General features: G+C 53.4%; 1 protein-coding gene across 7 annotated transcripts in view; it reads left to right on the forward strand.

Moving 5' to 3' along the window:
- Positions 1 to 21,574, forward strand: part of EPB41L1 (erythrocyte membrane protein band 4.1 like 1) — a 119,178-nt gene that overhangs the window by 30,223 nt on the left and 67,381 nt on the right. Inside the window, exon 1 of one of the 7 annotated variants that reach the window (XM_053671294.1) lies at positions 18,075 to 18,324. The exons of the other annotated variants lie outside the window; for them this stretch is intronic. The gene's annotated coding sequence lies outside the window, so the exon portion shown is untranslated. Of the gene's footprint in view, positions 1 to 18,074; positions 18,325 to 21,574 lie in introns of those variants that run through there. 7 annotated transcript variants of the gene reach the window in all.

The following is a 21,574-nucleotide window of genomic DNA, read 5'->3' on the forward strand; positions in this document are numbered from 1 at the left end:
GTCCCAGGAGAAGACTTCTGGGCCAAAGGCTACAGATGCCTTTCCGGCTCGTGGGCCATCTTGCCAGACTGCTGTGCCACTTCAAGGATCCAGCTTCTAGAGGGAAGGGGCAGGGACGGTTTCTGATTCCTCGTGTGTAGGCCCTGGGGGGCACCATGCTCCGTCCGGCCCCTCACTCTCTGAGATGGGTGGCAGGGAAGGCTGTGAAGTGAGGCGGCCAGGGTCAAACCGGGAGCCCCCTCTACCCTCTTGAGTCCATTTCCTTGGCTGTGAAATGGCATGACCAGAGTGACCGCTCCACAGGGTTGTTGTGGGGCTTTATCACGCACATAAAGCGTGGGAGCGTGCAGCCTGGCACGGGGTAGGTGCTGAGCCAGGAAGATGGTGCTGAGGCCCAGAGGAAGGAAGTCAGCTAGTGACTTGGGCTGAGCTGAAGCCAGATCCTGGACGTCCCACCTTCTGGACAGTCTCTTTCTTTGATGCCAGCCTGCCTCTGGGGATGTCTGGCTTATGGGGGTTGGTGTCCCTGAGCTGAAGGATGTGGTTGGAGGAACTGAGTCCCTGGAGTGGAGCTGTAAGGGAAGGCCTCTCCCTTTCCTCCCAGAACCATCTGCTTTTCTTTTTCTGGGGTGCAGTTTCTCCCCAAAAGGTGTCTCTTTGGATTAGAGTTCAGGTCCCCAGGGCAGGCCTGTTCCCTAGAGGTGCATTCAGGGTACACTCTGGCCCTTGGGAGGGAGTTTCATTGAGGGCTTCAATCCTGGGGGGATAGTGGTCTCCAAGGGTCCCTCCTTAAGTGACTGTATTAGTTGCCTATTGCTGTCTATTGCTGTTGTAACAGATCACCACATACTTAGTGGCTTAAAACAACGCACATTTATTACCTTACAGTTCTGGAGATCAGACGTCTGAAAGTGGGCCTTACGGGGCTGACACCAAGCTGTGGACAGGACCGTGTTCCTTCTGGAGGCTCCCAGGCAGTACCTGTTCCTCGCCCTTCCCAGCCCCCAGAGGCTGCCAGTCGTGCTTGGCTCATGGCCCCCTCCCAGCAGTGGCGTCACTCCAACCTCTGCTTCCATCGTCACACCTCTTCTCCGACGCTCGGTCACCTCTGCCCTCTTTCACTCATAAGGACCTTGTGACCAATTGCATTAGGCCCACTAGATAATTCAGGATAATCTCCCCACCTCAGAATTCTTTTTTTTAAAAATTTATTTATTTTTAGAGGGGAAAGGAGGGAGAAAGAGAGGGAGAGAAACATCAGTGTGTGGTTGCATCTTGTGTGCCCCCCACCAGGGACCTGGTCTGCACCCCAGGCATGTAGCCTGACTGGGAATCGAACCTGTGACCTTTTGGTTTGCAGGCCGGCACTCGATCCACTGAGCCACACCAGCCAGGGCAGAAATCTTAACCTAATCACGTGTGCCAAGTCCCTCTGCCATGAGAGGTATCATGTTCACAGATGCTAGGGATTAGGATGTGGACATTGTGGGGGTGCCATTATTCTGCCCACCACAGAGGCCAGCACCAGGGGTCTCTCTGGATAGGTGGGCCTCCAGGTACTGCTGGAGCTCTACCGCCCTCCACAGTGTAGAAAGGGCCAGGGCAACCCAGGCCTAACATGCTGTGGTTGGGGCAGGGCGCGAGTCTGTGCCACCGGACGAAGGGCCCCGAGGGAGGCCTGATACCCCGGGACAGTGTGACAAAGGTGTTCTGTGAGGCAAACGTCAGAGAATGTAGCTCCTGGCCTTCCGGGTTAGGACCGGTGGGTGAGGGAAGCTGAGGGAAGCCGTCGCTGCCGTGTGTCTATGTGTTTGCGTGTGTGTTCACTCATGTGTCTCGGCAGCGGTACTCCTGGGAGGGGTCAAGGAACGACTCTTTTAAAGGCCTTTCTGTTCTTGTTCTAAGCAAAATAATTACACAAGTGACTAATTTTATCCCTAATCCCATAATTACTTTATTATGAACTGGTGAGAGGGCCCCGGGCTGTGCCTGTGGCGCCCCTTTGGCCGCTGGCCCAGCTGGCCTGTTCTGCCAGCGCAGGGCCTACCTTGCTTCAGGCCTCGGCCTGCCAGGGTGGCCGGGTCGCTCCAGTGCCATCCCGGCTGAGGCCAGTGACACGTGGTATTGGGGTCTGAAAGATCATCTCCCTTCCCCCAGATTTATGCCCAAACACAGCCGCCTAGACAGTGAGAGCTTGGACTTCTGGGATGCAGTCAGTAAGAGTCAGGAGATCCGGGTTCCGGGTCAGCTGTCTCATTAACTTGCTCCTGCAGCAAGTCATGTCCCTCTGGGTCTCAGTGCTGTTGTCTGCAAAATGGGACCCTTGCCAGCTTGACAGTTCATGGTCGCATGACAGGAAGTGAGAGAGCTAAAACTTTGAGACTGAAGTAACTTCTTTTTTTTATGTTTATTGATTTTAGAGAGAGAGGAAGGGCCGGAGAGAGAGAGAGGGAGAGAGAAACACTGATGTGAAAGAGAAACATCCATAGGCTGCCTCCAGTACACACTCCACTCCAACCAGGGATTAAACCCACAACCTAGGTATGTGCCCTGACCAGGAATCAAACCTGCAACCTTGGGTTGATGCTCCAAGGGATGATGCTCCAACCAACTGAGCTACCTGGCCAGGGAAAGACTGAGGTGACTTGTTGCTACCTGCTGGCAACATACTCCAATCAAAGCATTAAAGATAATTTGCTAACAGTAAACATCCACAGCAAGGATCGGACCAGGTTCTTTATATTTTTTTCATCCTGTACTCACATGATTCTATGAGGCAGGCTGTGCAGAAGAGGAAACAGCAGTGATTGGTAAAGTGACCTGCCCATCAGGAAGTGGCTGCGGTGGGTCTGTAAACTATGCCCTTAGCTGCTGCCCAGAGTTCTTGCCTTTCCCAGTTAGGCTTGTAGAGACGACTAACCCTCTGGAAATTGGAATATGTAAACTTCAACTTTATACAATAAATGGGGATGGCAAAATAAATCGGAAACTTCAGTAGACCAGGTTGGTGAGAGGCCCAGGGTTGCCTTCTAGCTTCGCCAGGGGCTCAGTATGACCTTAAGCAGGTCCCCGCTTATCTCCAGGCATCAGTGTTCCCCTCTGTATGAGGAGGGGTGGGACTCCATCGTCTCCCAAGGCCCTCCTGTGCTTGTAGGTCATCTGGTCCCAGGAGGTGCTCTGGGGTGGGGACAGCCCAGGGCGGAGGCCTGTGGGTAGCCGAGTTGGCGGCCCTGGCTGTTTCTAGGATGTTCACCCTCGTGAGAGTGGAGACCACTTAGAATGCATCCCACTGGGCATCTGCACCATAACTTTCCCAGGCCGCGGAGTCGAGAACAGAGAGTGGGGAGGTCACTTCCAGGATGTTCCTGCTGCTCCTGCAAGATGACTGCCCAGCCTGAGCTCTGAGCTCTCTTGGGGGTTGGGTCTGGGTTCTGCCTTGCTCCAAAAGCTGCTCTGGACTCAGCCAGGGACAAACGGTGGCTCTGAGTCCATCTGTGGGCCTGTGGAAGGCCAATCAGGGGTGCCTAGAGACCTATGCACAATGAGCAATAAAAGCTACTTTGTTTCCTGGCATTACCACATGCGATGCCGTTTCCTGGCAATATTACATTTAATTCTCTTAAAACCACATGTGGCAGGTTCCATGGCCATTCCCACTTTGTAGCTGAGGAAACCAACACTCAGAAGGTTAGGTAATTTCTCCAGATCACACAGCCAGTGAGAGATAGAATGGGGCTTGGGATTCAGACTCCAGAGCCCACAGTGTGGCCTGAGGTCCTGATACTGCATAAGCTGAAGGAATAAGCACGAGGGTAGGAGTCAGCTGGTGTTGGAATCCCTACTCTCTGCTCTGTATTTCCCCAGGCAAGTTACTTTATCTATCTGAATTTTCATTTCCTTCTCCACAAAGTGGGTATATTAATACCTGCCTATTAGGGTTACTTTAAAAATTGCTGAGATGATGATATGGGACCGTGTCCATCCAGTGTGTGGTAGGTGGTCGATAAAGGCCTTTCACCGTTTGCCCCCCCTCCCCCTTTTACTTCTGCCTCTCTCCTGCCACCCCACAGTGCTCCTCACACAGGGCTCGTAGCTCAGGGCCTTTGCACATGCTGCCGTGAGGACTGCTGGAAGTTGCCGTTTTTTATTCCCCTTTGGGCTTTGATCCGTGCCTGTTTCCCTGGGGACTCCAAGAAGGAGAAGAGGAATGAGGCCTGATTCTCCCATAGGCCTGGGCTTCATTGAGGGTTAGAATTAGGGGTAGAGAAGGGGCCTTGAGAGCCCTGGAAGTGCAAACCCCTGCTGAAAATTCCCTCCATTGCCCCTGAAAGCCTGAGGGGGTGTGCATACGAAGTGTGTGTCCTCCTTTGGATCACTCCATTCCCCACCCTGCTGGGGTCTCGCTTTTCCCTAGTTCTCTAACCTTTAATTCTCTTTCTTGTTTTCTCTTAGATACTCTTTTAAAATATTTTATTTATTTATCTTTAGAGGGGAAGAGAAGGAGAGGGGGAGAGAAATATCAATGTATGGTTGCCTCTTGTGTGTCCCCTGCTGGGAACTGGCCTGCAACCCAGGCATGTGCCCCGACTAGGAATCGAACCTCAATCTATTAGTTCACAGGCCCGTGCTCAATCCACCGAGCCCCCCTAAGCATTTTTAAGCATATAGTTAGGAGTGTTCAGAACACTCACACAGTTGTGTAACCATCACTGTCATCTCTCTCCAGAACTTCTTTGTCTTGCAGACTGAAACTCTGTGTCCATTAACAATCACTGTCCATCCCCCTCCCTCATCTCCCCCAGCAACCACCATTTCTGCTTCCTGTCTCTGCTGCGAACTTGCCTACTCTAGGTACCGCATGGAAGTGGAATCATATAATATTTGTCCTTTTCTGCCAGAGTAATATCCTCAAGGTTCATCCATGTTGTAGCAAGTGTCAGAATTTCCTTCCTTTGGAAGCTGAATAATATTCCATTGCATGTCTATACCATATTTTATTTATCCATGAATCTGTCATCGGACACTTGGGTCGTTTCCACATCTTGGCTGTTGTGAATAATGCTTTGAACGCAGTGTACAAATGCCTGTTCAAGACCCTGCTTTCATCTCTTTTGGGTGTACACCCAGAAGTGGGTTTGCCAGGTCATATGATCAACACTTAAAAAAAAAGATTTTATTTACTTATTTTTAGAAAGAGGGGAAGGGAGGGAGAAAGAGAAGGAGAGAAACAATAACACGAGAGAAAAACATCCATCAGTTTCCTCTCCTAGATGCCCTGACCGGGGACCAAACCTGCAACCCACATGATGACCTTTTGCTTTATAGAATGATATCCAACCAACGGAGCCGCAGCGCTCAGGGCTGGTTAGCACTTTTTAAAGCCACTATTTATTGCGTGATTACTGTGTTCCAGAAACTGGGTTATGCACTTTACATATATCGACTCATTCCGTCGCTTCAACCCCTCTATATTGTAGGTAGAATTGTCCCCAATTTGCAGCTGAGAAAACAAAAGCTCAGAGGGTGAAGTTATTTTCTCAAAGTCTCAGCCAGAAAGCGCTGGAGCAGGGATTAGAGCCTTGGGCCGCTGCCAGTCCTTGGCCATCGTGTTGCGCTGCCTCCCAGTGGCCTCTCTTTCTTCACCCGTCCATCAGATCTCCTGCCTCTGTTGGGGTGCTTCACTGTCTTCCTGTTCACATCGTCATTCTCTCTCCCACCTTGTGCTGTATTCGCTGTCCCCGGAAACTGTGTGTGCCCTCTCTGGAAACTTTGAGCAACTTGAATCAAGGCCCTCTGACTGCTAGAAAGTTTTTGTGAGTTGGAAACCTATAGAGGAAGGCCTGTAATTTGCTTTCTAATCATAGTTCTCTGGATTTATAGCTACTTCTCTTCCAGCAGCTGACAGAATCTCATTCTGTTGCCATATGGCTTCTGGACCCACAGATGTGATTTCTAAGAGATTCAGTGTGGTCCAGTGGTGAGAGCATAGACTTTGATAGCAGACACACTTGTTCAAATCTTTGTGCTGCCGTTCATTAGCTGGGTGTCTTTAGGCAAACTACGCCACAGCATTCTCATCTGTAAAATGGGCATACTAGCTCGGGCTTCTTAGGGGTGATTGTGAGGATTGAACAAAGATAAAGTAGCTATCTTGTTCCTGGGACTTTTATTATACTGCTGCTTTTAATCTTAATATTCTGGTGGGAAGAGTCCATGTATTTCAAAAATGCAAAAGTAAGTTGGAATTCACTAGCATTCAAACCCTAGGATTCAGCTTCTTTTTTTGTCCCTGTCAGCAGATCCGCAGATAGTTACAAGACGCTCAAGAGAAGGTCAGTGCTGCCAAAGCCAGTGCCCCAAACGTGGAGCTGGGAAGAAGCCCTGAGCGGGGGCCCTGTGGGTGCTGTAACCCCCATGAGAGGAGCCTGCTGGCTGGAGACCGGCTTTAGCTGGAAGAGTCCAGAGGTGGAGGGAGTGGCTCTGCAGGGTGTCTTGTTGCTAGGAGACCCCAGGAGGCAGCAAGGACCTGTTGCCAGATGATGGGCTGGTGTGGAGATGCAGGGCACGTGGCCCCGGATAGGCTTCTGTGAGTTTCTGAGTAGGAGATGCTGGTATAGCATCTATGAGCTGAGCTGGGGGGAGGGGCTCTGTAGAATAGGGCTCCTGAGAACGAGGGCCCAGGAAAACCTGTTCAGTTCTTCCATTTAACTCTTTTATGTTAAAGTTAGACCTTGTGTTTGAATCCTGATTCACTGTGTGACCTTTGGGCAAGTGTCGTGCTGCTGTATTCCTGCTGGGCCTCAGTTTCCCCATCTGTACAGTGGGTAAATAATGCCAGCCTCATGAGCCATTGTGAGGGTTAAGTGAAATGTATATATAAAGCACTCTAGAAATAGGAAAACAAAGTATAAATCTGAAGCTCCACTACCCCTCTTATCTTTTTATAATAATTATTGTTTCCCTCACTGTAAAGAGAAGGGATTGGACTCTCTCCACCTGGATGAGATTCACGGACGGGGAGCCCTGGACGGCGGGATTGCCAATGTGGAGGCCTGTGTCCGGGGACCGTGGGCATTGGCTGATGGGGCCTCCAATTAGTGAGACTCCAGGGGGCGACTGAAAAGGGCAGTCAGAAGTTCAAAGCCAGAGGGAGACTTGATAGGACTGGCGGCTGAAGGGGTGGCAACTCTAGTGAGACTCCAGGAAGGCCTTTGAAGCTGTGAGATGAGGGTAATGGGTCTTTCTTGCTTTTTAATATAAATAATATATATTCACACACACACACACACACACACACACAAGAAAATAAGCAGTGAAACAAAACCCAAAGAAGCACAAAAGAAATATTCCACTGTCATAAAACAACCCCTGGAAACATTTGGGAGGGGTATTTCATTCCAGCTTCCTTTCCTCTATCCGTGCTTATAGACATGCATGTTCTGTAGAAGTCAGATCATATGTTGCATGCTGTTTTGTATCTTTTTTTCACTCTGTTTTATGATATGGACATCAGTACATAGGAATATATAGCTCTATGACATTTTTTAGCAGCCGCTGATTAATATATCAGGATATGTGTGTATCGCTATTTATATAATGTAGCTACTACTTTTGGACATTTAGGTTAATTCCACTTGTATACTCTGGTATACAAGACAAGACTCTTGTATATGACACACAGATGTTCTTAGAGCTGTGTCTTTGTGTAGCCATTGTTCCTGCAGGATGAATGCGTAGGAGAGAGATTTCTGGGTAAGAAGGTTTGCATACTTTCGAGGCTTATCATGCGCTTTTCCAAAGTACCCTCCAGGAGGATGGAACTAGCAGTAGCTGCATTGATTCTGTCCAAGTCTGCCCGACTTCCTGAGTGCCCACTGCCTTGATTACCAGACTGGGAGGTGGGAGGCTCGCTTAGACGGCTGGGGGGGGGGTGGCAGAGAGGCAACCAGTCACTGTACAGGGACTGTGGCAGAGAGAGACCCCTGGGTGGCTTGGTGGAGGGGCTGGCCTGGAGCAACCTGTGCTTGTCCGGGCTGTACCTGTCTGACCTGTATTGGGCTGGACCGGGCTGGGCTGCTGGCCTGGGTAGGGTGCCCTGGCCCAGGCAGGACAGTTTTGCCCCTGGTGGGATCCTGGGCTCAGCCTGGTACGAGCAGCAGGGGCTCCAGTTGAAGACCTTCACCCGAAGCCGGCACAGCATCTCTGGCCGTGCTGCCAGATGTGCACCCTCGAGTAGTGAGTAGTGATGCATCGGAGCTGGTGGTGGCAGCAGTGGCTCTGACAGGGTGGACCTGCCCTCACCCATCCTGTCACTCAGCCTCTAAAAATAACTCTTGCCAGTTCTGGGTGACCGCGCCACCAAGTGTCCGGAGGCACAGTCCTTTGGCCATGGCTAAGGGAGAGAGGGCAAGCACATGGATATGTGTGTTGGGGGGTGGTATCCGAGCCAGGGGTTTGGGGTGGGGCAATGAGAGGCAGGCCAGGCTCCTCTTCTTGAGTGTGCATCAGCTGGGGATCCTCTGTCTATGGGGAGGTGGCGGAGACAGCTGTGTGGGGGTACAGGTGTCTTCTGGATTGTGATCACGCCCCGCTGAACAGGGGGAGCACGGGAAGAGGGGAGACTGTGGAAGCAATATGACAAGGGCGGGGAGCAGGCTCGGGGAGGAACGCCTGGTGTTTAGCAGATCAACAGTTGAATCCTACAAAAGCCCATTTCAAATCTCATCTTCAGGGTTTCCTTAAATACAAATACAGCTGACTTCTTATTATGGATGACTAGGGACCATCTAGCTGTGGTCTCTTAGGCAAGTGTCCATGGACCCGGGTATGGCATCTCTTGATGCCTGAAATTGTAATCAGGGTGTGTGCGTGTGTATAAACTGCGTGTCTCTGCTTATGTGCCCACGAGCATTTTTCTGGGGAGAAGCTCTGCAGTTTTCGTTATATTTTCAAAAAAACAATGACCCATAAAAAGTTCAGAACCATGCTAATCCAACCCCTCACATTATAGGTGAGGAAATTGAATCCAGTGAGAAAAACATCTACTTGAGTTCCCACAGTTGAGATCAAAATCCCGGTTTCTTGACCCTGTCCTCTCCTGACTAGTCCCCTGAATCAGGACTCAGCTACCTGCTGTAGGCAAGACCCAGTGGCTGTTCCCCATGCCCTCTTCTTGGCTGGCATGGGCCCGACTGAAGAGGCTTGGGGCTCTCCATGGCTGTGGGCAGCTGAAAGCCCACTTGCAGACCGTTCTGCTCACAGGTGGTCTTGAAGGAGAAGACTCCTGGGGCATCTCCTGACTCGCTCCCTTAAAGTGCATGTCGGCTCCACACATCGAATCCGCCTCTTGTGCCTTGAGACTCTCCCCTGGCAGGAAGTGCCGCTGCTCTTTTTGAGGCTGGGCCTGGAGAAAGTAAATGGTGCTGTGGGGGCGTGAGCTTTGGAAAATTATATGATGCACCGGCAGGAAGTCATAGTTAATAGTAAGAGGCAGATGCTGGTCCACTGTCGGGGGAGGAATTCAACCTTGTACCAGAGGAGTTTAAATGAAGTGGCCTGTGAGGATTAGAAGTGATACCTAGCACTCACTGAGCACTTCCTGTATGCCAAGCACTCTTCTAAGAAATGTACATGTGCTGACTCCTTTCATCTTTATCGTAACCACATAGGGTTGTTGTAAGGAAACTGAGGCCCAGATGAGATTCAGCACAGCTAGTAAACGGCTGAGCCGGGCCTTGAAGGCCGATCTGCGGACTCTAGCCACTCTGGACCCAGCATGGCTCCTAGCCTCTGTGCAGGTGCGTCTCACACCTGAGTGTGCATCCGGGTCCTGAGAGGGCTGGAGAAAGCAGAGGTTGCTGCTCTCAATCCCCCCCATTTCTGATTCAGTTGGTCTGGGGTGGAGCCTGAGTATTTGCACACTGAGGCGTTCCCGGGCGATGCTGTTGTGTTCCAGCTCTGCCCTCCTGCTTACTGATAGCAAGAGAGGAACAGAGGGAAGAGAAATGGTTATTGATCTCTCTTGTTTTATTGCAACGCTCCCCCTGGGTCCAGGCCTCGGCCACCCTCTTGTCACCTGCTCTTCACTGGGGACAAATTAATCTTCCTAAAGCCCAGCTCTGATCATGTCATGTTCCTGCTCAATCTTTTGGATTCTCTGCTTTTTGTACTAGTGCTGTCCAGTAGAACTGTCTGCAGGGATGGAAATTTCTGCATCCTCACTGTCCACTAACCACATGTGCTATGAATGTCACCTTTTTCTCAACATCCAGTAATTTCACTTTCAATAGTCCCATGCAGCTAGTTGCTAGTCAGGGCAGAGAACCACTCGGTGTGCCGTTTGAGGCTCCCATGTGCCTCTCCAGCCTCAGCCTCAGCCTCAGCCCAGGCTGTAGGCCATTTGAAGTGCTTCCTGGGTCGACCCTGCACTTCCCCGCCTTGTTTTATGCTAGCTCCTGTGTCTGCTCTGCACTTCTGCCTTGCCTTTGATGCTCAACCCAGATGCTTCTTCTGCCTTGGAGCCTTCTTTGATGCCGGCTCCCCTGTCATCTCTTTCTCCTCTGAACTCCCAAAACTCTTTATCCTTTTCTTACAACCTTGGTGCTTTTTGCCTTCTATCGCAGTTGCTGGTGTGAGTCTTATTTCTTTTTGTAAACCGTGAGCTTTGGAAAGCATGACTGTTTTCCAGCAGGCACTTGTTCCCTAGCACACAGGTCCTTCCAGGCCCGCAGAAGGGCTCACTAAATCCCAGAAACCTTTGTCCTGGTGCACTGGGGAAACAGAAGTGGATAACATGCCTTTCCTCTCCTCAAGCTGCCACAGGCTCTCATGAGAGTCGCCTGATTCACGCCCAGAGAACCGTGGAAGCCAATGGTTATTTTGGGCAGGAAGATAAAAGCCACAGAGGGCCCAGTTGGCGAGGGGAGTCCAACAGGAGCTGTGCACGCAGAAGGCTGTGTTTACACACCCAGGCGGCTTCTCTGCCCAGCCCCGCCTGGTACGAGGAGATGGGTACATCCAGACGTTGCTGCCTGGCCACCTCCTGAAGTTGGGGATCAACCAGTGATGCAGCGGCTGCTCCAGCCGTCTGGTCCACATGGGGGAGGGGGTGGAGGAGAGGGATGCAAATATCGCAGAGCAGCACAGGCTTCTGGAGTTGTGTTTGGCTTGGCGGCACCTGGGCTGGGAATGCAAATACAAGAAAATGCTCTTGTTCTGAGCAGTGGACAGACAGCGGGTGAAATTTTGCGCTGGCTTGGGGAATTGTGAGGGCTTAGAACTGACTCTATTGACACGGGAAGGCAACTGAAAGGAAAAAATAAACAGCTTACTGGCTTCAGATGGTAATACTAAGGAGTATTTTGTACCTCCAAAACTTCTAGCACAGAATCATCTCTGGGACCAAACATTTTTAAAAGATAAAACTTTATTGAAGTTATGAAGATGTAGAAAAGTACACAGATCCTAAGTTTACATTTACTCGTGTGACTACCACCCGCCCCACCTGCAGACCAGAACTAGGACACAGCCAGCATTTCCACAGTAGATGTGTTCAAGCAGGTATATATGTAGGGCTCGTGGTGGAAAATAGGCTTTGCAGCCAGCCATGCCTGGGATTGAATCCTGGTTCTCCTACCCACTAGCAGTGTGAACTTGAACTAATGACTTAATTGTTCTGAGCTTCAGTTTCCTTCCCTGTAACATCAAGTTGGAATATATAAGCTCTGCCTTACAGAGCTGTAAGAAATTAAAAACTGACAACATGTGCAAGTTGCTAGGCACAGGTTGCCAGCAGGCAGCGGGGTCTCAAGCGCTCTCTGCAATGATGATACTGATGGATGGTGTTGCCGCAGCATCTCCGGCACGTGGGTCCACAGGCATACACGCAGAGCTTCGCTTCCGTGGCCTCTCACTGCTCCTGGCCTCTCTGTGATACTCTCTAAGGTCTCTTCTGACTGTAATGAGTCTGTGGTGCTGTGATGATGCAAATCTCAGCTGACACTGCAGGCACCTGATGGGAAGATGCATGGACGTCTGTACTCAGTGGAATGTGGCCAGACCTTTTGTGTTCAGGCCCCAGGAGTGTGACTCCCAGACCTCCTAGGGCAGGACTGATTCCCAGGGGGCGGTCAGCGTGTGCATCCCAGGTGGAGTCGGAGTCAGCAGAGCTCAGCTGTGGGGGTGCCCTGGCACCCTGGTGAACTCCTGCCTCCCGCTCACCCCCAGCCTGTGGCTCCAGGAGTGCAGACGTGTCCCAGGGGACACACACTGTGCACATGTTTTCAGCCGGGCACTGAGCTGGGCAGGGCTGGAAGGCAGAGGGCAGGAAGGAGGGAGAGGCCAGGTGTTTCTTCTAGCTGGGAGGGGCTGCTGTAAAGAGGAGGGGTCAGGGAGGGCTTCCTGGAGAATGGCTGGAAGAGTGACCACAGGAAAGGGAAAGGGGGCCTCCCAGGCAGAGGAAAGGACATGTGCAAACGCGGAGAGGCAGCGCCCTGCTGTGTGCTTGGGGGCCCAGAGCCGTTCAGTTTGGCAGAGCTGCCCACACAGAGCCTGGGGACGAGCCTGAAGAATCGGGTGAGACCAGGCAGTGGACCGTGTGGAGAGTCAGGCCAAGGCGTTTGGCTTTTTTTGTCAGAGATGAAGAGCCACTGAAGGTTCTTCCTGTGAGAAGGCAGAGCAGGACCAGTTCCTCAGGATTTGCTCAGTGGAGACCAGCATATGTGCAGTTATTCAGGCCCGCGGTGTTTTTGGAAAAGATGGTGGCCCATGCTATCCAAGCCACTGGAGCGGGCTGTGAGAGCCTCTGGGATGCCCGGAGCTGATGTCCAGGGGACAGGGGTCTGGGGGTGGGGTAGCTGGCTGTGGGTACAGAGAGGAGGGGAAGGGAAAGGAGGAGGAGAAGGGGAGGAGTGCGGGGTGGAAGGGGGACAGAGTAGAAGGCCAGGCTCCCACCTTTGGGAGAGTGCAGTCCTGTTGGAGAAGCTAGAGAGCTTCATGACAACTGAGCCCCAAATTCAGCAGTGGAGATGAGATGTGTAGCCCAGCAGGGTCAGGGTGGCTGGAGCAGGGGTGGAGAAGGCAGGAGGGTGAATTCCCTGGAGTGGAGGAAGCCCCTGGAGGCTTTGGAGAGACGGAGGGCACTGCGTGCTGAGCCCTGTGTGGGTGTCGTTTCATGTTATCCTCCAGGAGCTCAAAGACGTGGTGCCGATATTATCCCCATTCTGCAGAGGTGGGAACTGAAGCTTGTAGAGACTGATACCTTGTTCAAGGTGGCACAGCTTCTGTAGTATTAATGGGGGATGGGAAGCTCCCCCATCCCTGTCTCTAGCCCCCTCCTAGAGATAAGCGTCACCTTCAGCATCTTCAATACCACTGTACTAGATATGGAAAAGCATCTTATACTCTGTGACTTGTTGTAATTCCACTCTGCATATGATCTAATGCAGGAGTGTGTGAGCTGGCAGGTCCCTGCAGATTGCAGTGCTCTCTGGGGGGCTTCCTGGAGGAGACTAAAGGAGAGAAGGTAGGGACAGCTGGAGGGGAGAGGTCTCTGCCAGGTGGGTGCTACCACCTGTCTATCCTGCCTTCTCTCTTCGGACACAGCTGCCCTGCAGTGCCTCCCAGAGAGTGTTGTGGATTAGCAAGAACAGCCTCGCCTGGCAGAACTTCCCAGGCTCATGGCTCATGCCGCTCTGGAAGGTTTGGCTCCGGTCGCTTCCTCCGGAGGCTGGCCCAGCTCTCAGCTGCCTGGGGCTACAGCTCAGCCCACCCAGGCCCTGCAGCCTTCTGGGGCCAGAACCAGATGCCCTGCAGTTCTCTGCCCTGGAATACCCTCCTCATAATCTTGCCTTTATCCCAGCGTAGTTTAGGCATCCCCTCCTCCAGGAAGCCTTTTCTGAGCCCTATGGGCTGGGTTTGGATCTCAGAGTATCTAAACCTGTATTGACCAAAAGAAATATAATGTGTATTACACATGCGAACCACTTATGTAATTTTTTCTTTATTTATTTAGTCCTCACCCAAAAATATGTTTATTGATTTTAGAGAGAGAGGAAAGGAGAGAGAGAAATATCAATTAGTTGCCTCCTGTACATGCCTTGACCAGGGATTGGACCTGCAACCTAGGTTTATACCCTAACTGGGGATCGAACCCATGACCTTTTGGTGTATGGGATGACACATTAACTGGGCCAACTGGCCAGGGCACCACTTATGTAATTTAAAGTTTTCTACTAGACACTTGAGAAAAAGCAAAAAGAAGCAGATAAAATTTTTCTTGTGATTTACTTAACCCTATGCATCTGAAATATTATCATTTCAATACAGAAAGGTATTAATGAGATGTATTACCTTTCTTTAAATATTCAAACTCTAGTGTGCATTTTGCACTTACAGCACATCTCAGTGTGCAGGTGCCACTTTCGAAGTGCTCGGCAGCCACCGGTGGCTGTCGCTGTGGTCAGCCCAGTTCTGGAGTCCGGGAGAGGAGCAAAGAGGCTGACTCTCAGGGTTTGGCACCAGGGAGACACGGCCCTGCTGTTTATTAGCTGGGTGAACTCCGGGAAGTCATTAAACCCTCTGAACCTCTGTTACTTCATCTGTGAAAGGCGCTAATGATTTTGATGCTGGAGAAGCGCTGCAAGGATTAAACAAATGAACGTGTGTTGGGTGCCAGAGTGAGTGCTCAGAAAGCGATGGTGGTTCCTCTTACTCTGGCCTCTTGTGTACTGGGTTTTAGGCCACAACTGGACTGATTGCGACTTCAAGGGCGGAGGCTGCCCGATTTCTCTCTCCTTCCTCATTGCCCATGTTCAGTGTGAACGTCACTACTTGATGAATGAAAGATTAAATCCTCAGGCTGGGAGTGCTTGCCACCCACCCTGCCCACCCTGGCTGCTGGGGGTCAGAGAACACTCACTATGTGGGGTGACCTTGGCAGAGACCACTGACTACATGGGGTGACCTTGGCAAGTCTGCTTTGTTCGGGACCTTGTTTTTCTCATTCAGAAGATAAAAGGGGGGTGGGAGGGGCATTGCCTGAAGTGTTTGGTTGAGTCTCTGCCCACAGTGGCCTTGGCAGGGGCCTGTGGGTTCACACTGTGTGCTTTGCCTTCCCAGCCAATGGAGAGGATCGTTTTCATTCTTTCTCTGGCTTTCCTGTATCCTGGCACTTTTGCACCATCAAGAATTTCTCCTACCTTCTAGGCAGACCAGAGAGGAGACAAGGGATCCTGTCCCTTTCCCTCTGCCAGCATGTGCTGACCTCCCATCCCAGCAACCCTGGGACAGAAGTAGGCAGGAAGGGTTGCTCCCATTTCACAGGTGAGAACACTGTGACTCAGAGAGGTCAAATGATCCGCCCCAGTGACCCAGAAAGAAGCCATGGAGCCAGGGCCAGAGGTAGAATTCAGAGTGAACTGAGAAGAGACACTCTTCATTGGGGGGGGGGGGGTCCTCTTCCTCCTGCATTTGTCCATGGCAGCTTTCGTGAGATAGGGCCCAGGGTTGGGTCCTGTTTCTGTGCCTCGGTTTCCCTGCCTGGGGAATGAAGGTGTAGTGATTTTAATTGATGCCTGTAGGGGTGGGGTGTTCAGAGAGTGCCCCTAGCCTCCACTGGCCCCAACCATATTTCTCTGGAAACAGTCATTGTAGGGTGAAGTAGAAAGTGTCTGGTCCACAGAGCCCGTGTGACGGTGCAGGTGTGACCTTGGACCTGTCACTCACTCCTCTGGGCCTCCGCCTGCCTACTGATAAAGTGAGAGGTGATGGTGTCTCCTCAGATGTAAAGGTTGCCATGAAAATACTTCACAAACTTGCAAGTGCTAAGAGAAGTATTAGTCAATAAAAATAATAATAACAATTTAGAAATAGAAATAATGTTAATGGAAGCAGCCTAATTTTTCTGTGTGGTCCTGCTGACCTGAAGTGAAACGGGCCCTGTGGGTATAAATCCAGAATGATGTCTGGGAATGTCCTGCCTTGGTCTTTGGAATGTAGTCTGGATTTGTCTGGGAAAGTGAGAGGCTCCATCCAGCTGAAGAGGGTGGGAAAGTGACCTTGCCCCAGGGGAGGAGGGGGAGGGCTCCTGCTTGGGGGCAGGAGGGGAGGGAAGGAGGGTCCAGGGAAGGAAAGGAATGGAGGGCTCTGGCCATGCAGCCCTGTGATGCCCACAGGGGCCAGAGCTGGGAAGACCAGCGAACAGAGGAAGCTGAGTCAATTTGAAATAGAAATTCTTGAAGGGAGGTAGTCAAGAATCTCTTAGCAGATGTGCATATGAAACAATAGGTTCATCTGAATAAATGGAGAGAGAACTGAACTCTGAGCACCCCCACCTGGCAAAGTGACATGCCCAAGGCCACACCCCAGAAAGGCCTGGGGAGTTCCTGGGAAGAACTGAATTGGGGAGGCTGGGGAATGAAAAGTCCAAAGCACGGGAGGAAATCCTGAAGGAAGTCTGCCCAGCAGGACTCTGGTCCTTCTGTGAATTGGCCCTGGGCGGGTTTGTCCAGCTCTGTCTCCTGTCTGGAGGGAGGACGTGTTCTCTGGGACTGGGAGGAGCTGCCTTCCTTCTGCGCTACCCACTCCTGAGCCTAGTGGGCAGCAGGGAGAGTGAAGGGACCGGAAGCTGTTTCTCGGGAACATCTGGAGAAGGAGTCCATTGTGTCAAGTTGGAGAAGAGAAGGCTTGGTTCAGGGATGGGGAGAAGGGACACAGTTGCTATCTTGGGCTTTCTGAGGGGTGCTGGGGAGAGGGCCTAGCCTCGTTTTGTGGAGGCCTTAGTGTTGATACTAGGGCCTCAGGCAGAACTTCACCATGATGGAGCAGCCCCTCTGGGAGGGAGGAGGGAGGGAAGGAGTTACCTGGCCTGGAGCGAGGGGGCAGAGATAGATTTGGGGGGCACCCGCAGTGCAGCACTGGGGCCGGATGGCTCAGCTCACGTCTTCCCAGCTTTGGGCGCCTGTGGTTTTCAGCTGGTGGATTCTGTGGTGCCTAGAACTATGGCTGGCACATAGTAGGTACTCAGGAATTATTTGAAGAGTTGAGAGAATAAATGTGCAAGCCAGGGGGTGGGGATGGTTAGGGAGTAGGGGCCATGTGCGCTGCAGACGCAGACCCGCAGGAAGACATTTTTGGGGCTCGTGCAGTGGGTTACCCCCCATTTTCTCCCAGCCTTCCCATAGAGAACTGGGACCCCTAGAGACAGCTACATCCATCCCTTTCTTTCATTGCCTGCAAACTGAGGAAAGCACTTTGCCTAAAGGTATTGGTCGAGCCAGGGCCTGGACTGGAAGCCAGGCCCTCTGCCTCCCAGAGTCCTCTGCTGCTTGAGGTCCTGGCCTGTTGATTGACTAAGATGTAGGTGCAGCAGTTGAACCAGCTTTTTGAGTGAATGGTGCTGGAGGGGAGGAACAGGGCTTCGCTTAGTTTTGAGCCACAACTCCACGTCCCAGGCCCCTTGGTCCCTTCTACCCCCTTCCTGCAGCCTGGGTGCACACCCAGTATGTGCTCACCCATGTCCATGGGCCCAGTCCCGGCTGCTACACTTATGGTTGTCACCCACACACATGTGGGCAAATGTACACTTACACACACTCAGTCACACAGGATCCCAGGAGACATTTGCATATAACCTCCTCCTGGAGAGGGGAGGAGTCTTGAGTCTGGGAGAGACGGTCCTGCCCTGCTGCCTGGGAAGCAAGGGTGTCTGGCTAGGTGGGCTGGGAGGCCCGCTGAGACTGAGTCACCGCTGCTAAGTCAGGGATCCTCCCCCTCCCTCTACCGTCCCCCTTCCTCTCTCCCTGCTGAACCCCCAGGAAGGGCTGGCCCAGCTAGGAGGGTCGAGGCTGGCTCGGCCCGGGTGGAGGCAGTGGAGACCCGAGAGTTGGCTTCTGATGCGCGGTCCCGCAGTGATCCGGAACTGCCGCTGTGGCAGTCAGTCCCTGGAGGGAGGGGGAGGCCTGGGAGCCTGAGCGATAGAGCGGGAGAGAGGGAGACGGGCAGAGAGGAGGCGGAGGCAGGGGCAGGGCGGCCCGAGGGAGCAAGCAGGCGCGCGGCGGCCGCTCCCGGGCTGGGCGAGGAGGCCGGGCGCGGGCGGGGGCTGGCCACACGTTGGGCGCCAGGCCCGGGGCTGTGGGCACAGTGCCCAGCCCCCGGCGCACGCCGAGCCGCCGCTGCTGCAGTCGGCATCCATCAGCGGGCGGGGGTGTCACGGAACAGGCTGCTCCGCAGAGCTCGCCGCGCGCCCCGCCCCGAGGCCTGCCACCCGGAGGAGCCGAGGGGGCGCCTCACACCCAGACTTCCCGAGATGGGGACCTCCAGGCTCAGGTAGGCACATGGGGGAAGATCAGGTGGAGGGTGGGGGGCGGCGCTGCTCAGCACTTGTAGGCCCAGTCTCTAGCCCTGGGGGAGGGCTGGGGGCGAGATTGGGAGGAACTGAGTTTTCAGGCGGTTGGTCCCCTGGCCAGTGTGGGGGTGGTCCTTGCTCTTTCTCCCTGCCTCCCTGCTCTGCAGTTTCCCCAGGGCCCAGAGAGAGAGGTGGGGAGGCTGGGCTGGTGCTTGCCGTAGGGATGGAAGGTTGCTGGGCTCATCCCACGGTCCACTCTGTTCTCTGAGGCCACTTCTGCCGCCTCCGTGGAGGTCGTGTGTTCTCAGGGTCTCTCCCACCCGGCTTCAGGTGCTGCAGGATGGTCTCTTGGCTTGGCAGGAGGCTGGAGGCTGGGAGGCTGGGGTGCTCCTGCCCTTGCCCTCACCCCCAGGGTACAGACGTTTCCCCGCTCCAGGCTTACTTTCCATCCCACCCCCTTCCAAGTCTCCCCAAACTGGGGGATGGGCCTTACCCCCAGGATGTCAGTGGGTCTGGCTTAGCATTGGTTTGGCAGTCGTTGTCCCCACTAATTAGAGGGAGAGGACTTGAGGGCCCCAGTTGTGTCTGGCACCTTCATACTTGGAGATGTCCAGGGCCTCAGAGGCTAGGATCTTGGGGATAGACCCGGGGTTGTGTATGGGGGGGGGGGTTCATTAAGGTATTTACTGGGTGCTGAGGCCCCGTCTGGCAGAGCCGTGGCCTGCAGAGATCCATGCGGACCTTGAGGGACTGGACAAGGACTAGGAAGGAGTTCTGAGGATGCTGGTCTCCCTCCGCTGCTGGCCACAGTCCTTGCTTCCCCCCGGAGCTCTGAGGATGCACTGGTGGGGGAGACACCGCCACGTGGTCCTGCCTTCACCTCTGGATCTGTGCGGCACCTCCTCTGTACCCAAAGGTGGGAGTGTAGGAGGGCTGGGCTCAGGACCTCACTGGGGCCTCCGTCTCTCTTGCCCCTACCTCCAGCACTAGGAGTCTTTTAGAATCAGAGCAGTTGGGCCAATGTGAAAGCCGGGGACTGGGATGGTGCCCTCAGAAGCTCCTGGAAGACAGTGCTGCCTGTCCTGGGCAAGGGTGTGGAGAGTAGAGGCGGCCATGTGCCTGCCTGTCCATCCAGTCCTCCAGATGGAGCCTGCAGCAGAGGCAGCCTGTGCCAGCCTCCTCTCTGAGCCGCCGTGGCCCGTGGAGGCTCTGCCAGCTCCATGCAGGGATAGAGCAGGCTTCTGCTGGCCAGTCTGAGGCTACGTCTGCCCGGGGACACCATGTACCGTATTTGTGGTGTGCAGAGCATGGTCCCTTGAGGGGCAGGCACCTGAAGGCAGTCCTGGAAGAGATCAGTGGGCACTGTTCCTAGTAAGACCCTTCCTGGGCCACATGGCTGTCCCCTGGGCCCAGTTCCGTGAGCTTCATGGAGGGTTGCTTCCACGGAGCTCACACAAGAACAGTGTTTGGTCTGTAGTCGTCGGTCAACAAATATTGGAAGGTCGAGTGAGGTCTAGACTAGAGGAAAAGTGACTTGTCCAAGGTCATGTAGCAGCTGAGCAGGAGAGCCAGCACTAGTGTACCAGGTCTTCTGTCTCTTGGTTTAGGGCTCTTGCAGCCCCAATGCCTGCTTCCCTGTTGTGGTGGCTGTCCCATACCCAGGGCTCTGACATGGGCTGGGCCTTGTAGCCTGGAGCTTGTGGCTACGCCTTAGGAGGGGCCTTACACTGCCCCCCCCCCAAAGCTTTTGCTCCCAAATGTGAGGAGGAGAGGCCAGGCTGCCCCATAGATAATGGGCCAGGACTGAGGCCACGGGTAGTCAGTAGCACTGGGCCCTCTCGGGAGTGTGCAGAGCTGAGAGGACACCAGGTATCCAGGGGTGTCCTGGGCCTGAGCCTGAGCCCCCTGGGACAGTGGAAAGGGTCTCAGCTAGGAGGTGGCCCTGCATTAGCTTCAGCATGGACATCACCGTGGGTCCCCCTGAGCTTGTGGGTCCCCCATTATTGAAAGGGGGTAATTAGTCTCTACCTGGAGTAAAGATTATAAAACCAGAGTGAGGGTGCACCAAGTACTTACACAGCGCACTAGGCGCTTTGCATCAGCTCACAGCAGCCCGGTCAGGTAGATGCTATCACTATCTGCTTTTTAGAGATGGGAAACCAGGCTCAGAGAAGTCGTGTCACTTTCCCAAGGTTACACAGATGGAAAGGGTGGGGCTATGCAGGTCCAGAGCCCGTCTGTCTACCAGGACGTTATACCAGGGTCAGCGTGTGGGAGAACCAGCTGGGTATTCAGCAGAGTCAGACACCTGGTTTGCCAGGGTGGGTCCAGGCAGAGCGGTCTGTGTGTGAGGTCTGTGGGGCCAGGTGGTCCTGTGGCCTCAGTGCTTCTGTGGTCCTGAGGGGCAGGGCGAGAGAGGTACTAGCTCGGAGGCCTGAGGGAGAGGTTGGCCTTGACCCTTTGCTTCCTGACCAAGTCTCCTAGAAGCAGGGATGCTCTGGATTCCCTGCCACCATTGGCCATTAGGGAAGACTGGCCGGCCCTGACACTCACCCCATGCCACATTTGGTAGGTCCCCACGGACTGGAAAACAGAAAGGCAGGAATGCAGGGCACCAGCTAGGACTGTGTGGAGGTGACCTGAGCCTGGGCGGGTGGCTTGGGAGTGGGAGTGGGCTGGTGCCACTTCCTCTGTGCGTGGGAGGCTTGTGGGTAAGACCAGTAACAGCACTTACTGAGCACTTATTACCTTCCAGGCACTGTTTTAGGGGCTTACCTGTGTAGCTTATACAAGCTTCACAAACCGTGTGAGATAGGAATTCTTCTTCACACTTTACAGATTGAGGGAAATGGGCTTCGAAAGGGGAAGACAGTTGCTCAAGGTCACACATTTAGGTCCCAGGGAAGTCAGAATTCAAATCTAGGCAGCATGGGTCAGAGCCATGTTCCCAAAGGGCTTATGGTCCATCCGGGAGACAGACATGACACAGGAAAGCAAGAGGGGGAGCTGTGGCATGCGCGAAGCATGGGTTCCTATTTCGGTGATCGGAGAAGGCTTCTGGGCACCAAAGACCAAGTGGAATTCTGATCGTTTTCGGGGGAGGGCATCCATTCCCCCAAGTCAGAGGGGAAGGAAGTTGGGATGCCTTTGAAGAAGAGCAGATGTCTTGTGTGCTTGGAGCAGATGGTGCAGGGGGCTGGGGGTGCTGGGAGGTGACTCAGAAAGTCAGCT

This window comes from Artibeus jamaicensis, unplaced genomic scaffold, assembly GCF_021234435.1.
Source record: "Artibeus jamaicensis isolate MK-2021 breed Jamaican fruit bat unplaced genomic scaffold, CSHL_Jam_final contig_685, whole genome shotgun sequence".
NCBI classification, from domain to species: Eukaryota; Metazoa; Chordata; class Mammalia; order Chiroptera; family Phyllostomidae; genus Artibeus; species Artibeus jamaicensis.